Below are 23,569 nucleotides of genomic sequence, written 5' to 3'. Positions count from 1 at the left end.
CCTAACCCTAACTATAGTTCAACCTTATATATAGAAACCTATTTAATAATATAACCTAAATAAAAATAACTAATATTACAAATTATTATATATTATTAGTCTCAATTGTCATAATTTATTCAAGTTTATTTATGCTTATATATGTAGGCATCTTATTGGATTAGCTTAGATTAACCCCAAGAAAAGTTTACTTTCCTTTAGACATTTGGTGAACTCAGTAGGGGTCTAGCTTACTGATCCATGAAAAAAGAAAGATAGTTAGATTCATCCCATACACATTTTTCATTCTCCTTTTCCTCTTTCACTAATCAAAACCGATACTCGACCCAAAATTGAAAGCATGGATTTCGATATCGAAACTCTCTTTTCTCTTCATTATGAGTAATTTACCTTGGTTAATAATAATTGTTATTTTGCCCATATATGCGAGGTTATTAATCCCATTATTTCCCCATAAAGGAAATAAAATGATTCGATGGTATACTCTAGGTATTTGCTTATTAGATCTTCTTTTAATAACCTATATATTCCGTTATCATTATCATTTTGATAATTCATTAATCCAATTGGAAGAGGATTATAATTGGATAAATATTATCCATTTTCATTGGAAACTGGGAATTGATGGATTTTCCATTGGACTTATTTTATTAACGAGATTTGTAACTACTTTAGCTACTTTAGTTGCTTGGCCAGTTACTCAGAATCCGCAATTATTGCATTTCTTGATGTTGGCAATGTATAGTGGCCAATTGGGGTTATTTTCTTCTCGATATATTCTACTTTTCATTCTCATGTGGGAGTTGGAACTAATTATTGTTTACCTACTTTTATCCATGTGGGGGGGAAAAAGACGTCTATATTTGGCCACATAATTTCTTTTGTATACTGCCAATGGTTCAATTTTTATCTTAATGGGAGCTTTAAGTATGGGTCTCTATGGATCTCATGGACCAACCTTCGATTTGGAATTATTATCTAAAAAATGTTATCCCATCACACTTGAAATACTATTATATTTAGGGTTTTTGATCGCTTATGCAATAAAATTGCCAATCTTCCCTTTACATACCTGGTTACCAGATACTCATGGGGAAGCACATTATAGTACATGTATGCTTTTGGCTAGAGTTCTATTGAAAATGGGGGGATATGGGTTGATTCAGATCAATATGGAATTGCTACCTCATGCTCATTCTTTGTTTTCTCCATGGTTGATAATAATAGGAGCAATGCAAATTATCTATGCAACTCTAACTTCTATGGGTCAACACAATTTGAATAGAAAGATAGCCTATTCATCAATATCTCATATGGGTTTTATAATTATAGGAATTGGTTCCATGACATATATAGGTCTCAATGGAGCCATTTTGCAAATAATTTCTCATGGATTAATTGGTGCTGCACTTTTTTTCTTGGTAGGAACAAGTTATGATAGGACATGTACTCTTTTCCTCGATGAAATGGGAGGAATCACTATACCAATTCATAAAATCTTTACTATGTTTAGTAGCTTTTCAATGGCTTCTCTTGCATTGCCAGGAATGAGTGGTTTTTGTAGTAGAATTTATGATATTTTTGGACATAATTACTAATCATAAATATTCTTCGACCTTTCAGATCATTATTACTGCAATAGTGGTAATTGGAATGATATTAACTATGTTAGTATTAACCAGTGGCTGAGGCGGGGGGGGGGGGGGGGGGTGAATCAGTCAAAATAGTTTATTCACAATTCAAACTTTCAAATTGACCAGTCTACAACTATCCTTCCAAATTAACTTAAACATTGCATTAATCATGAAAGCAAAGAACACCAAAGAAAAGAGATTTGCATGCATAAATAAGCATCACATAACACTAGCAATTATGCGTGGCAACCCTCGGTTAGAGGGAGAAAACCACGGTGGGAATAACCCACAATCTCCTTTACTACAATGAAAAAGAGTGCCCTGTTAAGATCTTACAACCAGTTCTTTTTGAGAACATCACCCTGTTAGAAGTGACTGATATCCGATTAAGAATACCTTAGAACCTGTTAAAGTTCACCTTTCTAGAGGATTTTACAACTTCATATCTGAAGTGACTCGGTTAAGAGATTTTATATAAAGAACCGGTTAAGGTTCACCATGTTAAGGGATTTACAATGTTGCAATTGTTAGAAGGCAACAAAGATGAGTGATCAGTCTGATGACACTACCTCTGTCTCATAGATCCACTTTGCATGCTCTATTCTTCTGATCGGTGTTGGCTTCACCAATTCATACCTCTATCTACTGCACTCTATTTTGTTCACCTTGTTAGCATTCACACAAATCTTTTTCTCATACTCTCAATCATAATAATCAAAATGAAAGATGTGAATATATTAGCCTTTGGTTCTAGCGCCAACTTTCCCTCCAAAAATCAAATTCAAATATATGTTATCGCACCTCAAATTTCTCTTCCAAAAATCATTCTGAGAATATCGGTCAATGCAACCGTTCATGTCGAAAAGCTCACTGGTTGAATAGGGAAGACTGCTTGTTCAACTGGATGTTTCTAAGTCTATCGGTCGAGACTCCTGTATTGCCAGTTGTCGCCTATGTACTGGTCCAATTCTGCCTAATCGGTTACCTCATGTATACCGGTCTACTTTCTACATGGCCGGTTAACCCCTGTATACCGGTCTACTCACTACCGATAGGAATAAGGACTCTTGTTCTTCACCGGGGTTACCCTTTACTCCTTTACCGATGGACTGTAGAGACTTAGAAGCTGATGTTGCCAACAATGACAACCATTTCACCGGTCATACAAAGTGCATCATAATACCAACAAAATCCCCCTTTGGCGATGGTGGCAAACACTACAAAATAGTCATGTATGTGCCAGTTATGATCCCCTATTTATGTGCCTCATGTATATACAAACTCCCCCTTTTGACATCAATGGCAAAGAATATACAAAAGAATTCATGAAAGTAAAGCAAAAATGTCTTTGAAATTTTCCTTAGCAACTTGCAAAGAGGATTCCCATGAAAGATTCACTTGTTTCATGGTGTTGAAGTGTCCATGCAAAACTGTAAAAAAATCCTCCATATCATCTACTATCTTACAGTCAGGTGCACTTATGAGCCTTTCTGCTTCTTTGACATTCCTTTGCATGAAATCAATGATCGGTGCAAGGTAGCACTGTAGCTCTAATAGATTAAGAGCTCGTTTATCCTCTTCCTCTTTTAACTTTTTGATTTCAAGAGTTAACTGTTTGACCTTTCCACTAAAGGTCGCTGCAGAGCTTGTAAGAGGATCAAAAGAACCTATTAGATCTTGGATTTCCCTTTGAGTCTGAGCTCTTTTATCTTCAAGATCTTTGATTGAATCAGTGAATCTTGATGACTTGACCAATAATTGGCCAACTTCCTATAGTATAGATTTGACCTCTTCAGTGCTGGTGGAGAAAGCAACTTTGCCAACTGATATTTGTTCCATTAGTTTTTCACCTCTCCTTGTTTCATAATGTCTAACTACAACCTTCTCCAGATCGGTTGCCTCTGAACCAATTGCTTTGACAAGAGTGCCCAACAGATCAATAATGGGTGCATTGTCATCAACAACAATGTCAGGAATGAGATCAGACATAATGGTCTTTGCAGTATTATGAATTTTGGTCTTCTTTTTCTTTGCTCTAAGTTTTGCCTTTTCAACTTGAAGTTTCGGTTTTTCTAAAACTTTCATTAATTGTTTGGTGTTCATCTTCTTAATATATATTACTGAGTCTTCCTCTTCTTTCTCCTCTATTTCCTCTTCCTTTTCTTTCTCTAGCTCTAACTTCCTCTTCACCGAAGGAGTGTCCTCAACTGTTTTCTCACTTTCTACTTTCTTATTTTTTCTGTTTCCTTCTTCACATCTTCCTTCTTTTCTGCTTCATCAACCAATAGCATTGATGAGTCTGTCACTTTTGAGTTTTCTTCCTTTGCACCTTCTTCTGATAAAAGAGGTTCATTGTTAGTAGGATTTATTGTTATCGAAGTTCTATGAGGTTTATCTTGATAAGGTATATCTTCAATTATGACTTCATCTTCATCAGGATTCCTAGTTTTATCGACTCCCTTTACCGATGTAACATCAATATCAAAAGTTTCAATAGTTGATTTGTGTTTGACCAGTTTCTCAATATCCTTTGTCAAATTAGGAATATCATGTTGGAAAATGCACACTCCAATGAGAAATTGTAGGTGATTGAAGGTATTGTCATTGATGGAAACCTTACAATCCTATGACACCGACAAACACCGGCACCGACAGACTCTACATTGGCATACAATTCACTGACAACAAAAAGATGTTCACCGGTACCCTGGCCGACAAGATTTTGTTTATTGTATTTTGTATTTAATTGTAAAATCTTTTTGAAAGCCAATAAGGTGAATTGTAATAAGGCTCATATATAAGTATGAGATCTTAGAGAACATTTGTAATGAGGAATATGCGAGATGGATAATATGTGCGAATATTAAGTTAGATTGTGGAATAAGGTTTATGATTGTTGCATGAGCTTAAACCAGTACTGAACCTAGAATAACAGATGCTGATCTGAAGCATTACATGATATTGGATTTACTTAATCCATTTTTGTAAGTCAGTGAGACTTCTCTTTTGTGTTTAAGCAGTGAGCTTTAGGCAGTTGGCCTTCCTGCATGTGCAGGCCCCTATTGTATCAGTAATATTCACTTATTGGCCAGTGAGCGAATATTGTGGGTCAGAAATCCCATCGAGGTTTTTCCCACACCAGGTTTCCTCATTAAAAATATTGTGTTATGGTGTGCTATCTATGTTGTGGTTGTTGTTCTTATTTACTGCATTAATTCTTGTTTATTGGTATACTATTTTGAGATGCAATTCATTTAATAAGTTAAGAAAATCCATAAACCGGCAAGATACTGATTCACCCCCCCTCTCAATATCTTTGGGAATCCTAACAATTGGTATCAGAGATTGGTCCCCTATTTTCAAAAGCCTAACAACTTGAGGAAGATTCTGACACCGGTACAGATGGATAATCTGAGAAAGCAACTAGAAACATCTCTTGCAGATTATGATGCAGAAAAGTTGAAAAATATGAAACTTGAAGATGATCTGAAGGCTACACAGGAAATCATTCAAGGACTTCAGGAGAATCTCACTATTGCTAGGAAAAAAAGAAGAGAACTTCATGAGAAGATACAGAGTGATGATGATGAAAAAGAGACTCTTAATGATTTGGTAAGCAAACTGAAACAAGAGAATATGCCTTTGAGAAATGAGATGCAAGACATGACCATGAGATTTTGTAAAGACACTAAAAATAGAAAGAAGAATGAAGATGATTTGGCTAGAAGAATCAATGATGCTGCAAATGAAAATATAAGACTCAGTCATGAGAATGATATGTTAAAAATAGATATGATTCACTTGGAACATGATAAAACCGAACTCATGAGACAAAAGGATTTCTTGGAAAATGAGTTGGCTACTGCAAATTACCACAAGGAGAAATTCAAGAAAAGTTCAGAAGAACTTGATGACATGCTGAAAAATCAGAAACCTAATGGAGACACTAATGGACTTGGCTTTGAAGTTGGTGAAAGTTCCAACACTGCAAACAAACATGATCACAACAAACCGGTAAGACAACCTAATGCTTATAAATTTAATGGAAAATGCTTTAATTGTAACAAGTATGGTCATAGAGTAAATCAGTGTAGATCTAGAAACTATCAGAACACCAATGCACCCACCGGTCAATGTTCTAAATGCAACAAATTGGGACATAATTCAGAAAATTGCAGAATGAATGTAAGATGTTATGTTTGTGGAAGATTTGGACACTTATCTAATCAATGCAGAACACATACCGACATAGGACATGGAAAAGCTATTTAGAAAAACAATGTGACTTGTTATGCTTGTAACAAGATTGGACATATTGCAAAATTTTGTAGAAGTAAGGCATCATCGACAAATAACAAAGGACCCAATCTGAAAGATAAAGAGAAGGTTGAAGAAGTAAAGCAAGAATTTTCAAAACAATGGATTAGAAAGTCAGATTAGAATGTTGATATGAATACTCCTCCACCAGTAGAACAGAGTATCACTCCACCGGCAAGAGATTCTTCATCTAATTAAAAATAATCCTTTGGGGGTATGGCAACAAATTGAAAAACATGCTAATTTAACCTCCGTTGATGGTGAGAAGTTGAAATACTTCTTTACCAGTAGATGAGTTAAGTTTTCACTTAACCAACATACATTAAATGTGGCAGTTGAAGGAAATGACACTATAAAGCAAGTGTTTTGGCTCTTTTTTCATTCACCGAGCATTCAAATTTCCTGAGAGTGTGAAAATCCTGAGCGAAGGCATCCATAGCAAGAAGTGAAGCAAATCATTTAAGAACTCATACCTAAAGGCAAATTAAGGTATTTATAACAATGGCTTCCTCCTCTGCACCTGAATTCATTGAAAACCCTACTGTAGTTGAAGTTGTTAAGTGCCCTAGGCCCGTATTTAAAATCATTCCTGAAATTGCGAAGAAAGATGATACCCTAGGAGCATTCTCACAAATACCTAAAGGAGTTGCTTATGCTGAGGATCCTAGAATCTACATTGTCATATAGATGAACTAGGAGATGATGAGATTAAGAAAATATACAAGATGGTTATATGTGATGAAAATGGAAATATTAAACCCGAACACAAGATAAATGAAACCCTAGGTTTTGTGAAAATTCTTAGTATCCCTGATTTTCGGAAGGATGTTATAAGGATTGTGATAAGTAGAGTACATGGAGAGTTCTTTTGGTTAGATTCAATTCATAAGATAACCAAAGAAGCAGTTAGGGCAGTGACAGGCTTACCTTCCACACCGATAGCAAGCCTGACAAGACTAAAAAGATTCCAAATGACACTCTAATAACCCTAACCGACACAACCTTTGATAAGAGATCCCTAAGAGTAAATGATGTTAAGGATACCAATATAAGGTTCATAAGCATGATTCTTGGATACAAGGTTACACATGCCAACAGATTAAACTCTGTTTCCAGCTTATGTATCAAAAGTGCTTATGACTTGGTAAACAACAATGCAAAAATTGATATTTACGAATGGTTGAAAAAATGAACTGATAGACAATCTAGGGAAGATAAAAGGTGATAATAAAGGTACATTCGGATTTGGCAACCTGCTTGTATGTTTAATGTTATATATTACCAAGCAAGTTCCTGGTATTGGAAGAAAGGATTTTGGTTTTGACATCCTGGTAGGAAAACAACTTCTAGACATACTCAACAACATGGGAGATGATAGAGAAAAGAATATAAATGAACATTTTCAAACACTGCAGGCTAGAATGAAAAATAGGATAAGGCTATCTCAAGCTATTGTTGACAAATATCAAAAGGCGATATGCTTTGTAATTAAGAAAGATGAAATCTGGATGGAGGCAGTGGTCCCAAGGACTATTTGGGTTACTGAAATGGGATATGAGGCAGATGATATAATTGAAACTTATGCAAAATCCCTCTTAGAAGCCCCTATAGAATCGATAGAAAAAGTATTTAGCAATGATGAAACAATTGAAAGTGGTATTCAATCTCAGAAAAGAATAAATAAAACTGAGCAGATAGTTAGGAAAGGAACAAGGCAGGCTAAAGCTATCAAAGAGGATGTATTAAATAAAAATGGTATTAAGGAGAGTGACTTAGAAGGACTACAACTAGAAACACATCTTTCACTGGTTGCTACCTCCTTTGACAGTGAGATACCAGCAGAATTCAAAAGGGTAGAGAGAAAAATAAAACCCTCATCAACACCTGCTCCTACACCAAAAAGAACAAGACAGAAACAACAGGTAGTTAGGCCTCCGGCAAGGAAGTTGACACCAAAGAAGAGAAAACAAAAAAAATTGTTCCTCCACTTGACAAACTTTTGAGTGAGATAACTGAAGATGGCAAATTGACTAACATTAGCAAGTTGTATAACACACTATGAAATGATGAAAAAGAAAGTATAGAAAATAGTGTTATTTTACATCTTGATATTTATAAGAAATTTTAGATGGAAGTTGTTGATGATATACCCAATGACTTGTACAAAAGATTAGAAGCTAGAAGGATAGCAATTGTGAAATTATATAAAAGATCAAAATAGAAAAAAACTACTTGCAGTTCACCTAGTGAACTCAACTCAAGAGACTGATGAGTTAATCAGTGAGGCTAACTGGATAGTATTCTCAATTGGTCACCAACATGTAGCATTGATGGCAGGCAGAGTAAATGAAATATCAGAAGAAACTGCAGACAAGTGGGATATATTCTTTGTTGAAAAAGAAAAACAAGAAGAGCTTAAGAGACCAAAGACTTTAAAAGTCTATCAAAAAGAAAAGGACAAGGATAAGGGTAAAGGTAAGATAGGTGGACCTCCAAGCATAAAGGTGACATATAACTTACCCCCACCTTCCTCTAATACTCCACCGGCTCAAACTGCTGATACTCCACCGGCAATAGAGAGTATGGAGACAACACATGAAGATAGAAATCCTGATTTAGAAGTGTTGTACACAATGAATATTGACACACATGAAGTAAATATGTGGTTGAAAAGGAATCAAGTGAGAAAAGAGATGTGGCAACTGAGCCACTGGTAGAAGACACAAAAGTTGAAACAAATGCTGAAGATATAATTGGAGACATTGAAATTGGGAGTGAGCAACAAACTGAACAGACAACGGATACAGGAAAGGCAGATACCACAGGTGTACATACTGATGTATCTACCGGGCAATCGAAAACCAATGTGACTGAAAAACCTACTGAGTCACCGACAGTAGACAGTACCGAGGCACCATTAGAGAAACCATAATTAGAGAGCACATAGAAACCGACAGAGACACACATAGAGAAATAGGTAGAGCAATAGGCTCCTTCACAGGTACATACACATACAGTGCCACTGGCTACATCTTATACACCTAAACCTTTGGTAGTGGAAATGCAGACACAAACAGACCCTCCAGAGAAAGAGGAAAGTAAAGCTATTACTACCATCAGCGGATTACAAATTGTGAAGGTAGTTGGATAGTCATCCAGAACATCTATGACTGAATTCAGACCAACCAATGTGACAAAGGTATTACTAGATTCTATAAAGAAAATAATAGACTGTAATGCACTAGCATATAAGGATATAGATGACACTTTACCAATTTTGAAGATGATTGCACCTAAGTGTAATATAGATTCATTGAGCCAATTAGACACATTGTCTAAGTACATAACCGACAACCTACTAACAATTGATCAAATCAATGAGGAGACATTCAAAGAGAAAATGAATAAAGAGAAGGAAAAATTCTTTAAGGAGTGTCAAGAAAAGTAAGGAACATATGGATACCTTATTACCGGTACTAGGCAAGACAATTTTAGACTTCAAGAAATTGTAAAGAGATACATGCAAAATAAACATTACCTATGATATCATCAACTATGAAAACATCAAAACCTTCAATAGAGTCTTTGTCTTTACCTTTCCCTTTGTCAAGGGCAAATGCACCTTGGGCCTGTTTTGTTCCCTTTTCTATTTCTTCTTCAGCTTCCTTTTATTGGCTCAAGATTGTTTTCCATAAGGCAATACCCTCATCATGAACACCTTGGACATCTCCTATGGCCACTCTCCTTGTCCCGTTCCTTATTCTGAAGCATTAAACACATGCTTCTGCCACTATAGATGCTTGATTATAATCAAGATCATGTTGCACTTCCATGAGTGCTTTTATCTTGTACTGTTTCTCAATAGCTAAAGTTGTTTTCCATCTCCCTTCAATTTGATTTTGCAAGTCTAATGAAATTATTGCATATAGTTCACTGGGAGTTCTGCAGAACTTATGCATGTTCCAGATAAGTGCTTCTTCAATTTTTCTTTTGTCCTCCTCGTTGAAGAGGGGATATTTTTTCCCAATGCCAGATAGACCTCCATACTCTTTGATCCCATGGACCAATTCATCAATAGTTGGAACTATATTTCTACCACTTCTTCTGACTTCTTTTATTTCCACATCAGATTGGGTGTTAGTGTTATCACCCTCCTTTTCATCCTTCTTGGGCTCCTTTTTAGCCTTTGTGTCAACTGTCCCTTCACTCCTTTTCTCTGTTCTATATGTCACTCCTACAGGTCTACCTTTACCTGGGGAAGATGTAGGAGTATCTGATTCCTTTTCTTTTGTGTATGCTGCCGACTTGCTGGATGCAGTACCCTTGGGTTTTGCCTTCAACATTTTCTTATTTTCTCTTGTTTGTTCTTCAATTTTGTTTGTTTTGGCCCCAATTTGTTCACTTGTATTGGTAGAAGCAGTGACACCGTATGCTTCACCTCCATACTTCTTTTCTAATATGTCAATAATTTTCCTTACTCTCTTTTGTATGATAGGCTCCTTGAGTTCCCTTTTTATTTTGGAGCTTGCCTCCTCACAAGTTCCAAATCTTTTTGCTTTTATGTCTACTGGTTTAGACAGTAACATGTTTGCGTATACTTTAGTAATGTCTTCCCCGACCTCATAACCCATAGTAGGTACCCTAAAGGTTCTAGGTTGAATCACTTGAATAATACAATAATCAGTATCAACAAGAAAACAAATGTTGTCCTTGTACTTTTGAACTTGTTGGGTGAATATTTTGTCACCAGTGTACCAATGACAAAATATTTGATTCACACACAGCTATGTTGAGAAATTAATCTCTCCTCTCATCAAGGGGAGTCTATGTATTCTCCCTCTACCTTGTTATAATTCCTCTATCTCTTTAGCTACTTAAAGAAAAGAACAGTGAATCTAACAAACTACACTAAAACTTACTATCAAGTAGCACAATGTCTCCCTTGAATGTAATACTACCTCAAACTGATTATTACAAATAATTAGAAATTTAACTCGCAGCTCAAAGTCTTCAAGTATAGATTCCTAATCCTTTAAACTACAAGTAATTGCATCAATATAAAGCCTACCACTAGTTACTTAATTACCAGAAGATTTCCCAAATATGCCAGGAGCACACAGTCTACTTGCACGATTCAAGAGCTCTTTTACCCACATAACAATATCTCCAATATAAAAGAAGTAAAGAACATATATAAGTAATGGACATAAGAACATTAACTCATATAAACAATTTTATTGACACAACACAAAGTTTGAGATCAAACAAAATTGCTTTCTTTATTTGCTTGATAGAATCTTCACAACAAAAGCACAAAGTCTTCTTTGAGGCAAAAATTCTGCAGAGTTTGCTTAGCATGAAAAAGATAAATATTTACAAATGAGGTCCTACTTAAATAGGAAAAGAATGGAGAAAATTATGGGCACAGTTGACTAATTCAACTGCACAGTCCCACTTTACTACAACTACAACATAAAGAAAACGTGCAGCTGCAAGAAAACTAACAACATCTAATGATGCAACTGCATAAAAAGAAAGTGTCAAAAAGGGGACACTTTTATATTTCTCCTCCTCATTGGATTTCTGAAAATCCTTGAACTTAGCCAGAATGGCTTTCATCTTTTCTTCATCCAGCATTGGGGTAGAACTTGTGATCACTCGAACACAGGAAATTGCATCTTCAATCTTTACCTGTTTCTTTTTCCCGTTCTTCAACATGGATGCAAGGATTTCAAAACTAACCTGGATCTCCAATAGTTTATCAAATGTATCAAGTGAGAAATCCTGTCCTGTGCAGTGATCTATTAAGGTAAGGAATCCCTGCATGATAACTTCAGCAGTAACGAGATTCTGATTGCCATCATATAAATAACAAGGAAGATCGGCAATGTTGTTCTCAAATTTTGATTCCCTTTTTATCCCCTTTGATGAGAAAGAATAACTCTATATGTGAATGGAGAAATCAAGGAACAAGAACCTTAGAGCAACATATGACAAGGTTTTAATAACCTTCTATACTTCAAACTTATCCAAAGTTCAGGCGGGTATACCTTATGTGAATACTTTCACACTTTTAAACAAAATCCATAGTAATCATTGTCCAAAAACCAGTGGATCTTATCGCCTTAAACAAGAAATTGAAAAAATATAAGAAAACTTAGGCTCATTTTCAGTGTTGATCCTCAAGAGATTTTGAAAAGAAAACATTAACAGATACCAGTGCCTTATCCGGGCTACAGAGTCATCTATTTTAAACAAGAACTCCAGAATTAAACATATCCATGCATCTCAATCACTTTGGCTTATATCAACTCCATACATGTCTGACATGTATGAGAATCCTCCCATGTTATACTAAACAATATTCATCAAATTCAAAGTTCCCAACAAATAACCTACTGATAAAGATATTTCTCGCGTATTTAATTCCCCTCCTGAAGAAGAAAGCTAAGAAACATATCTTTAAAGATTGCATTACAATCCCTGTTCAATTGAAATAACCCTAAGTTACCCGAATGAAACTAGTAAAATATTCGAAAGCATACCAGAAGACAACACAAATTCTAGGCTCAAAGTTAATGGTCTGTATATTTATATTCAATCTGGAAAATCTTACAAAACTGAGATAACTTTTGGTGAAACACTTAGAAAAAATGCAGATAAATTTCTGCAGAGTTTCTTTACAAATTCTTGTGATCCCTTTTTTCATTGTCCTAGTATCCATTTATAATAGCATGGATTCATACAAGCTTTGGACCCTTTTGAAAAAGTTTGTTACAAACCAAATTACTCTCCAAGAAATGGTTACATGTTCTTTTCAACATCTACAGCTTCTTGCACCTTTTGTTCTGTCGCAACCTCTTGTAACTGCTATGGAGCATCTTCTTTCTGTCCCACATAATTATCCTTCCATTCCTGAAAAACATCATCACTTGGCCAAGCAAAGCTAAGAACCTTCTGTTTCATCTCTTCTAGTCTTTTCCAAGTGACTCTTAAATGCCCAATTTCTGTTTCTATGAGACTGTAATGAGATTTCACCTTTTCAATTTCTTCAATTGTTTGGACAAATAAGGATGTGTCATCAGTTTTAATAATTTGATTGATCCTTAGGGACAAATTGTGGTCCACCTCTTTCAACCAGGTCTTCTCTTCTTTCAATTGAATTGGACCAATAAAACCTCTTGGAAACAATTCAAATTTATGATCTGAATATTCTTTTCTATAAAGCTGGGCTTTTCTTTTCACACCCGCCCTTTCCTCTAAGGGAATATTCATCTCTTTTATAAACTCACTGATAGACCTTAGAGTGTCATTCTCCTCTGCATCTGGATGGGATGAGCACATGAGCTCCAATTCCTTACCTTTGGGCGTCCACTTATTAAGGATTGGTTCCAAAGTGGCCTCATCTTCTCTGAATTTGATCATAACATCCAAAATCCTTTTCATATTTATGTATACAATGGGGGCCTTGACTGAGTCAACAAACTTCAAGATTGTGGCTTTCACCTTCTCTTCATATTTGTTTGCAAATAAGGCTTCGACTTGTTTCAACCTTTCCAACTCATGTTGGACACATTCAGGTGATTGGGAACCAGAAGGCATAGGAGAAGGGGGGTATTCTACAATGGGACTAGTAGGAGGGGGTCTTGCTGGAGAGGAGGCTATCATGAGTGTAGAGGATTCACCTGGATGGTGCTGACCTGCCAACTGACTATGGAGTCTAGTAATGATGCTATCCTTGTTGGCTATTCCTTCTTTAGCCTCATTGTAGGCCTTTAAGATAGTCTCCAACTTCAATTGGACATTAGCTCTTTCTTGTGCCTCTTTCTCTGCTACTACCACATTAAACTTTGCAGTTTCCAAAACTCCGCTTGCAGCTTCCACTACCCCTGTATCTTGGACTCTCTTAACAATCATGCCTCCTAAGAGGCTAGAATCTAATGCATTTTTCCTCCTTTTGTTCTCATCCTTCTTTAATGACCACATGACAAGAGCAACATTATCCTTGCTGAATGTCACTCCTTCCATAGGCTTTGTTTCCTTCCTTACTACATCAAGCACTAGAGAATCAGATATATCCCATTCAGGGAGAATTAACACACCAGCCTTTGCTACCATTTCTCTTCCTTTCTCAGGGGTGATAGTTTTAAATTCTTCCATCATTTCTTGCTTCATCTCTTCCTCCACCCGAGTTGTATCTCTGAGAGGCTGTTCACTCTTCCTCTATTCACATCTGACCTTGAATTTCTCCATGTTTTGCTTCCATAAAAATTGCATGAAAGCTCCTGTTGTGACAAAATTACTGTCAGCCAAGAATTCTTCACTGGCTTGTTTAATAGTAAGGTCCAATTCTTGGCCTTTTAGCTCACCTTCAGTCAAATTCATTTTAGCACTAGTTGGCTCTTCAGGCATTCCCTCTTGGGTCTCTTCATAGGTATAGGCAATCTCACTAAGACTCCCTAACTATAATAATTGTTTAGCCACTACTTTCTCATCTCCAATGTGGATAGGGGACTGAGATGGAGAATATTGAGGTTCATTAGTTTCAACTTCCTTTCCCACTCTTTGCCTTTTAGGGGAATCTTGAATGTCAATGACATCTTCAATTTTCCTTTTCCCTTTTGAAGTGGAAGGCTCACCTATCACTGGCATCATCACAATGTACTTTGACTTCTTATGCATTACATAGTCACCAGGTGGGATAGCCTTAGCCAAGACCAACTTAACCTTATCAGGATCATTTTGCATTATGGCCTTCCTTTTTTCTTTTAAGGTCTGCATGAGGTCTTCAAAATAGAGAATCAAGAATTTTATTTTCTCCTCAAAAGGGTTGAAGCTAGAAAGAGGATCATAGCTACTATCAAATTGATGGATAAAATCAAGTGCCTTCTTGTATGCAACCCACTTATCCTTCCTGAGTTCCTGCTCATCTAAGCTGAATTCATTTCTGATTAAATCTTCGGGGAACTGAAATTGGTGAGGCCTACCCCTACACATTGCTCTCTTTCTAAACATGCCATTGAAGAAGTCCTCATCGTCTGCACATCTTGAAATTGTAGTTGATAGCCTATATGGCTTAAAGAATTCTTCAAAATATTTCCATCCACCCTTAGTGATCACAAAATGGTGGGCCATGGTAATAGTTGGGAAAATGGTCCCTTTACCCCTATTGGTTAGCTCTGCCTCTTGCACTCCTCCCATTTGTCTCAATACTTTTGAAATCCCTATATTTAATGGGACCTGATAGGGTAGTAAATAGGGGTTACCTCTAAGTCCATACACTCTGAAAATAGTAGACACAGGGTACAAATACATGTCTCCCCAATTGTGAACAATCTTAATATCCTCTGCAAACTCCTTAGGTCTGAGGAATTACAAAAGAGCCTTAGGAGTTCTAGGGTTTTCTTTGCATAAAAGGATTATAATTTTAGATGCAAAGCATCTATCAAACTTAAAAAAACTAGCATCTTCTCTATCGTAGGATAAGACAGTGCTCCAAAGTTGAACATGCATCTCTTCCTTATCCTTTATCTTGATCAAGTCCATTTTCTTTGCAAAGTAATCAACACCTTTGAGCAAGAATATGTGCATTAACATGGAGTACCATCCAAACGACCTATCCCCCTTACCATTTTTGATCCCTACTAGCCCTTTATGAATTGCATCAGCAAGGTATGAGGCATAATCAAATGTTATTGCTAGGGAGGGGTTTAGAATTTGTGTAGTCATTAACATGTAATGGGTTGGCATATTCTTTTCAGCATCCTCTCCAAAGATCTGACATAATGCCCAATACATACCCTTAGCTCTCAGAGTGAATAAATTGAGGGAGAATGGTTCCATTGTGCTGGGGCCTACAACTATTAACCCCCCTATCTTAACAAAGAATTCTTTCAATGGGCCACTCCTAAGATGATCCCTCTGTGCATTGTAAACCTGGGCTAGTGACTCAATGTCAATAGGCTCTAACAAATTGGAGGCCTCACTGAGTTTAAACACTTTCCTAAATTCATCTTCATTTATTTCAATCAGGACTGATCCCTTTATATTCCTAATGCATCTTGCCACAGGGTCATAATTCTGTACAATCAGGGTCAACAGATCTACATCCATGAAAACACCTGGGACCACAAGCTTTCCTACATCCAGTTCCCATATGCTATTCAAAGGAGCTGGGGAATGTCTCTGCCCAAAACCAACTTTGAACAGTCCTAAACCTGATATTCCTATTTCAGGGTCCCTTAACCAATTGCCTTTATCATACAGGCCATCCCCAATTTTCAGATGAGGGTTCTTTGGTATTAGCTATTTGGCCTTAGCCCCGACATTGGTAGACATGGTTAATTGCTCTAAAAAATCATCATAGATGTTCCTGTCCTAATAATTGACTTTTCCTGTCAACTCTCTTCTTGGTGCCATTCTGAACAAGGAACTATACCACTAGAAACTAGCACAGACCTCTAATGAAATAATTCACACAACAATATTTGGAAACAGACCAGAATTATCAAGAAAAGCACAAAAAACCTGATTATTCACCTGAAGAGAATCGCTCCGCACCAATTTTCTCTGCAATAAACTTCGATGAAACAATACTAACAATCAAGTTGATGCGGACTCAAAAGGACAAGTTGGCATTAAATTTTTAGAAATTAACTCTGCATGCTTCGACTTTCTTTTCAGAATTGAATTCACCAAATCGAATTCAAAACTGGCTCCAATAGGTCATAACTTCTCTAAGTCTTTCCTTTGTTTCGGTTTTTCGCTATTTCGTAGTGCATAAAACCCTTGCACTTTTCCTTCGCGAAGCAACACTGGCCGTTGGATCACGAGAACTTACATTGTCTTTATCTCCGTTTGATCTCTCTGCATTAGTGCCGGGCCCTACCTCCTTTTTGCGACTTCACGAGCTTTAACACTCGTGCACTTTTCCTTCACGAAGCTGCACCAACCATTAGATCATGCTCAAAACACTCGGTCTTTAACTATAACTAGGACCGTCAATCTCACCAACTAACCGTGCCTCATCTTGATGGCTAACGGTTTTCGCCATTTCGTAGAGTTTAAGCCACAGGCATCTTTAGGCCATGAAACAACGAGAACACCTAGGCAGGCCCTCAACTACCCTTTAGAGCCACGTGGCATTCGACACATCACTATCAAGCTCTACGAAATGTAGCAGCTGTTATGCCACGTCATGCCTTCATGTGATTTCCACCTGTCTTTTGCCATTTCACGAACATTAATCTTCGCTTGGCTTGTGGCCACGAAACTACAAGGATCATTGGATCGACCAGACCTAATCGACATTTAACTTCGTGCCCTACTTGTCCTTTGGGCCCATCGGCCTTTTCACTATTTCGTGATGACTAACTTACTAGCATCTTACCTTCACGAATCCACGTGAGCCATCAGATCTCAGGAACTTGCTCGTTGTTTACTCTTTCTATGGCAACCTTGCTCGGGCCCACTGCGGACCGCCAACTGAGTGCCTCGTCACTGCTCTGTCATCGCCAGTTGGATCTACCACCTTTACCGCCATCTTTAGCGGGACCCACTATCTTTTCGCTGCTTCATGAAAGGTAGAACATGTGCACCTCTCGACTGTGAATCAATGCGAGACGTTGATCCTTTTCCAACCCAATCACTCTTTAACCAAGGAAGACTGCTTGTCTCTGGGCCCGCCACATGTTTTCGCTTCTTCGCAGAACATAAACCATGTGCGTCTCAGGCTAGCGAATCAATGCGAGCCATTGGATCACAATCAAGATGCAACTCTTTTACCCGATGGTCAGTCCATCTGGTCGGGCCCGCCTATGCCTTTTGCTACTTCACGATCGGTAACTCATGGGCATATTTGCCTAACGAAACCATGCGCACCTTTAGATCAAAAGGAACCTGCTCACCCTTTAGGAGCCCAATTAAGAAATTAAAAATTTAGGAAAGACATAGAAGTGTAATGCACTGATAAACCCGCCTAGGAAAAAACTAAAGAAGGGGGGGGGCGACACTTTTCACGACCAACATACCCTCCTTTAAGTGAATAAAGTAACACAGAAATAGAATTATAAGGGTTTTTCTCAGACATAGGAGTGATTTAAGACTTACCCTAAACCCTTATTTGGACCCAAAGCAATTATAAGTAACAAGGCCATACCAGACTCAAAATTTTCATAGACAACCAATTATGGGAAAAGAATACCCATTTTTTAAATAGTGATAACATGCAACTTTGGCAAAAATGAGATCAATCTCGTCATCACCTTCTTTCTTCTCTCGGTTGAGCTCCGCAATCATCAACCTTATTGTCTCTTGCTTATGAGACAATAATGACAAAATATGGATGTACTTTTCCCTTGTAGGAATTACCTTATTTTCAACAAGGACATCTATTCTGAAGTCCTCCATTTTACTCCAAAAGGTAGTACTTTTCTCAACTTCCTCAATCTCTTGCGATAATGAAGTTTTGAGTCCTTGCATTTTACTTTGGATTAATTCAAAATCCACCAATAGTCCAACTGTTGAACTTAGAAGATGAGAGTTTTCTGACCTTAGTCGTGAAATCCACTCATCCATCACTCGACCTTTAGCTCCTACCTATTCAATCTTCTTTAGAGCTTCGGTGTCCATTGAGGATCCTACGGGCTCAATTTCTTGAGAAGATTGTGTGACCTTTAGAAGAACATTGGTCAGTTGTTCACACTTCTGCTTCAATTCATTCTTTTCATCCCTCTCCTGATCAAATCTTCTCAACAAAGAATAGAAAGTTGTCTGAGAATCCAATTTAACACTCTCATGTGTTTCCACCCCGAGCTCTATGGTTTGCATAGTGTAATCCTTAGGTCGTATGTTATCTTTATCTTTGTCTGATGATGGCACCATGGCCTCAACATATTTTCTCTTAGAAGTTGGGTCTACTAACACCCGAGATATGGTCTTTGGCTTCTTTGTTCCCTTAGGCTTCGGAGGAACCAACTGCTCAAAATCGAACTCATTTGGAGAAATCACCCATTTTTTCCACTTAGGAGCCACTACTTCCATCCAAGGTGTTAATTCTGGATTGGCTGATGGAGTAGTATCTCTTTGTTGATTTAAAGTTTCGAGAGCAGGCTGACTGGAGCTCAGAGCAGTTATGAGTGTTGTTGATGGCACCAATGTTGAAGTATCTAGTGGAACACTTGCTGATGTTATGATATTTGCCGCTGCTGACATCTCTTCAGTTACGGATGGGAGAGTTGAAGGCACCGTGGATGCAACTTCAGTACTTACCAATGGTGGAATTTTTGTTGTGACTGTAGTAACAGGTTGTAGCATCCTAAAATTGTGACACTTGCAATTTCGACCGCATTTGGGTCTTCACGATGGCGATGCAACACGGAACCTGAATGGAGACCCCGAAACTTGCTCACGACACCAAAAACTGCATTTTTCCAGCACCCTGCCTGATCCTCCTTGCACCCTGCTGTCCCGGGAGGTGGGACCAGAGCGCCCAGTGCCCTGGTCCCTGGCCCTATTTTTGGGCCCAGGCTCCTATGGGACTTCGGGTCTTTTTGTTTACAATTTGGAAAATAACATTTCCTGGTCGGCCTAAGGTCGGGAAAATCAGTCTTTTAACCCTAATTGGCAAGTATATAAACTACTTTTCCTCTCTCATTTTGGGGAGGATGGAAAAAGTTGGAAACAATATTCAAACATTCAAACATTCAAGCATTCAAGCATCCAAGCATTCCTTCAAGCAATTGATCATTCTAAGTCTCCATTCAAGGCTAGGTGTTGCATTCAAGACAAGGATTCAACCATTGAAGAGGAGATCACATGCTACAACATACAACATACAACAAACAACAACATCTATACCTTCGCATATAAGGATACAAACATCCTTACAACAAGGTACTAGTACTTGTTTTACATTACAGTCATTTACATTTACAACATTTCTCATTTCTTGGTTAATTCCAAAACCGGGGTTTGACCTAAGGGAAAACCCCTAATCCCTAACCCCCCAATCGTCTTCGCTTTTCTGTGTGTAGGTTGCAGGTACGCGGCTGAAATTGAAGATCTGGAATCCTTGTGTAGAGACGAACAGATCCCCCTTCGTTTCATGGATTTTTTGGAGGACCGTGTGCACGCCGGGCGCCATCGTCCTGTCAACTTTTGCTCAAATTTGCAGGACAGTGCTGTCTCGACATTTTACTACTAATTCCAGGTCCGCAGCTTCATATCATATCCCTATATCAGTTTATAAGCGAATCTTTCTCACTTTCTATGTATTCCTAGCTTAATCATTCTATCTACATTCTTTACAAAAGAGGGTAGCCTTGCTATCACAACCCTTGAAACTCATTTAGAATCCAATATTGCATTGCGTGGGATTGGATCTTGTGGGTTTCAACCCCTCTTTTGAATGTAAAGTCCCTCCTAAGTGAAAACCATCAACCCTAGTGACTCTCCCTTCTCTCTCCTTGGAGTTGGGGAGGGGAGAACAACTAGGGTTCAATTTTTCCGCTTTACATTTTGGTGAACCCGACGTGAACATCCTCATTCTGATTATTCATGGTTAGATCTGAAAATTTTGTTTCCTTAATTACATTTCCATGTTTGATCTTTTGCAAATTTTAGAGGTTGATTGCATAAAAACCCTAAAATTTTCTTTTTAGTAATTAAACTGGTGGAATGTTTAATTGTTAATGCTTGTTTCAAATCTACCCTTCTATTGCAAATTGTCAATTCATATTTGTGCTTTAATTTTGAAAATTAAGTGGTTAAGTGTCAAAACCCTAATTTTTAAAACCCTCTTGATTCAACCTTTGACTGATAATTTCACCGATCAAAACACTTCCAAATCGGCTGTAACTTGGGATTCCGCAATAAAATCACAATATCTTTCATCCCTGAAAATTTGGAAAAAAGTTGCGAGGACCGTGTGCACCCCGAGCGCCATCGTCCCCGACATTTTTTCTGAAATTTCGGGAGCTAGATCTTATTGTATTTTTCTGCTAAAATCCAGAATTTTGGCTGATTTTATCAATTTTAACACCTTCAAAATTACAGTCAAAGTTGGTCTAGCGATTGCTTGGATTGAGGCTTCTAATCATTCAAAAATTGTTGAAATTGAAATTTGTGTCAAAATTGTGTTTCTTACAGTCCTAAATCTGAAAAGTGTGTTATCATTCATTCGAAATTTCAGTGATTTATTCAAATTTTTGCAATTTGTGACTTTTGAAATTAAGTGCTTAATTACAACAACTTTGATTTCCGCTTTCAAAATTGAATTTTGCGTGAAATTGAGTCAACTTTCAAATTTCAAAACTTGCATTGCTTTTGGTATTCCCTCTAAAATCATAAAATTCAAAATTTCAGTTTCCCTCTCTTTTTCAAAATTCAAATTTTGCATTTTTCGACAATCTTGGTAGGGTTTAATTTTGAGATTGCAACTTTAATTTGGCCTATCTACAGATCGTAAAATCACTCAATTTTTTCAGGTTAGCTGTAAAATCATCATAACTTTCATCCCTGCAAATTTCGAAAAAAGTTGCGAGGACCGTGTGCACCCCGAGCGCCACGGTCTCGGACATTTTTTTCGAAATTTCAGGAGATTGTCTTGATTGTATTTAACAGCTTAAATCTAGGAGATTGGCTGATTTTACTGAAATTTGCTACCTCTAAAATTCAAAATCTTCTCTCTTTCTTTAGTGCATGAGTTTTACAACAATAAGTCCTACTTACACTATTCCCATTAGACGAAGCCTTAGAATTAAGTCCTTCCAAGGTTTAATCATTGAGGAGATGGAACCTAATTTGAATGGCCCTTTTAACGAGGACATGGGTAATTCCTCTAATCCTCTTAATGATGAAGAAGCTCTCCATGAGGTTTCTGTAGAACAACTTTCAAAATTGGATAACCAATTTGATGATTTTCGACAATGGATGTCTCAAGAATACCCTGATAGTCAAGCTCTTCCTTTAATTGAGGGTCTAAAACGTATGCTTCAAAGTGATAAGAATGGAATTGATATTTTGCGTGGTATTGCACACATTGTGGATTCAAATGTGATGCCTATGAAGAGTTGTGTTGAAACTTTGGGTTATACACAACCTCCTACTCAAGTCAATCATTCTATTCCTTTGACGACTCTCATTGCTAGTATACCTACTTTTACATCAAACATAATGACTACTTCAACACAAGACATTCCTCCTATGATCACTAGTCATGGGGGCAATCCCTCCTCTTCAATCAACCCTCTGCCTTCACTCAATCCAACTTCTTCATTCATTCCTTCAATGAGTGTTCCTCTTATATCTCCACAAATGAACATGACGCAAGGGGGCAATTCATTTAACCATTCCATTCCTCCTTGTAGTGTTCCTCCTGTCCAATCATCTCCTATGACTAACTATCATAGTGTCCCACCACCTTACTCTCTACCTTCTTTCAATAACATAACACCTCCATCACAATCTAACACGTCTAATATGAACTCTTTGACTGAAGCAACCATTAACAATCTTGCACAAACTGTCTCTTCTTTACAGCAACAAATTGCCTCTATGAATCAATCTTAGTTTAGTGTGCCCACATTTGATGTTGCGAGCCCACTTTCCCTTGATATTGTTCGAGCTATTCCCCCTAAACATGTTGAAATTCTGCATTTGGAGCTTTATAATGGTAAGGGTGATCCTCTAACACATGTTAAGACCTTTCAAACAATATGTACTGATTTTGCTTATGACCAAAGGTTGCTTGCAAAACTGTTTACTAGAACATTAAGAGACAAAGCCCTACAATGGTATTGCTCGTTGCCTTCCTATTCTATTACTTCTTTCGAACAACTTGCAAATGCTTTCATTCAACAATTTCAAAACAATATAAGTCCTAAAGTTACTTTGATTGATTTAATGCATTGTAAACAAGGTGTTAAAGAAAAAGTGACTGATTTCATTGGTAGATATAAGCATTTGTATGCTCAAATTTCCTTTCTAGTGCCTGACAATGATATTCAAAGAATCTTTATTTCTAATTTACAAAAAGATATTAGAGAAAAACTCTTGTTTTCTGAGTTTACTTCTTTCCAACAATTGTGCGCAACTCTTCACAATTATCAACTGACTGTGAGTCAAATGGAACAATCACATCCTATGGCTCCGAGTGATAAGGGTGATAGTAGTCAACAACCATTTGGGAAGTTTAAACCAAACAGAGAGTCCATTAAATTCAATGAAAACATCATCAACAACAATGTGAATGCAGCATCAGGTGTGTCTCCTATTTCTAAGATTTTCAAGAAAGAAAGAAAGTTTACTCCTTTGAATGAATCATTGCATAGTATTATGAATAAGTTATTGGAACAAAATGTGCTTACTCTTCCTCCTATAAGGCAAATTGATCCTGCAAAGATTACTTCACCTTATTTTGATAACAAATCTTTTTCTCAATTTCATCGTCAACCTGGGCATGATACTGAAAAATGTTTTGCTTTAAAGGGGAAAGTTCAAGATTTGATTGATAATAATACTATTTCCGTTTCTGGAGTGAATGATAAAGGCAATACATCTGTAGCTCCTCCTAACCAAAATCTTCAGATTTTTACTGATCCATTGCCTTCTCATACCTC

At 37.3% G+C, this 23,569-nt stretch overlaps 1 pseudogene; it reads left to right on the top strand.

Moving 5' to 3' along the window:
- Positions 1 to 377: 377 nt before the first annotated feature.
- Positions 378 to 23,569, top strand: part of LOC131036144 (NAD(P)H-quinone oxidoreductase chain 4, chloroplastic-like) — a 34,529-nt pseudogene continuing 11,337 nt past the window's right edge.

Source organism: Cryptomeria japonica, chromosome 5, assembly GCF_030272615.1.
Source record: "Cryptomeria japonica chromosome 5, Sugi_1.0, whole genome shotgun sequence".
Taxonomy (NCBI): Eukaryota; Viridiplantae; Streptophyta; class Pinopsida; order Cupressales; family Cupressaceae; genus Cryptomeria; species Cryptomeria japonica.
Note: the sequence above shows the minus strand (reverse complement) of the source record. Positions and strands in the feature narration are given on the sequence as shown.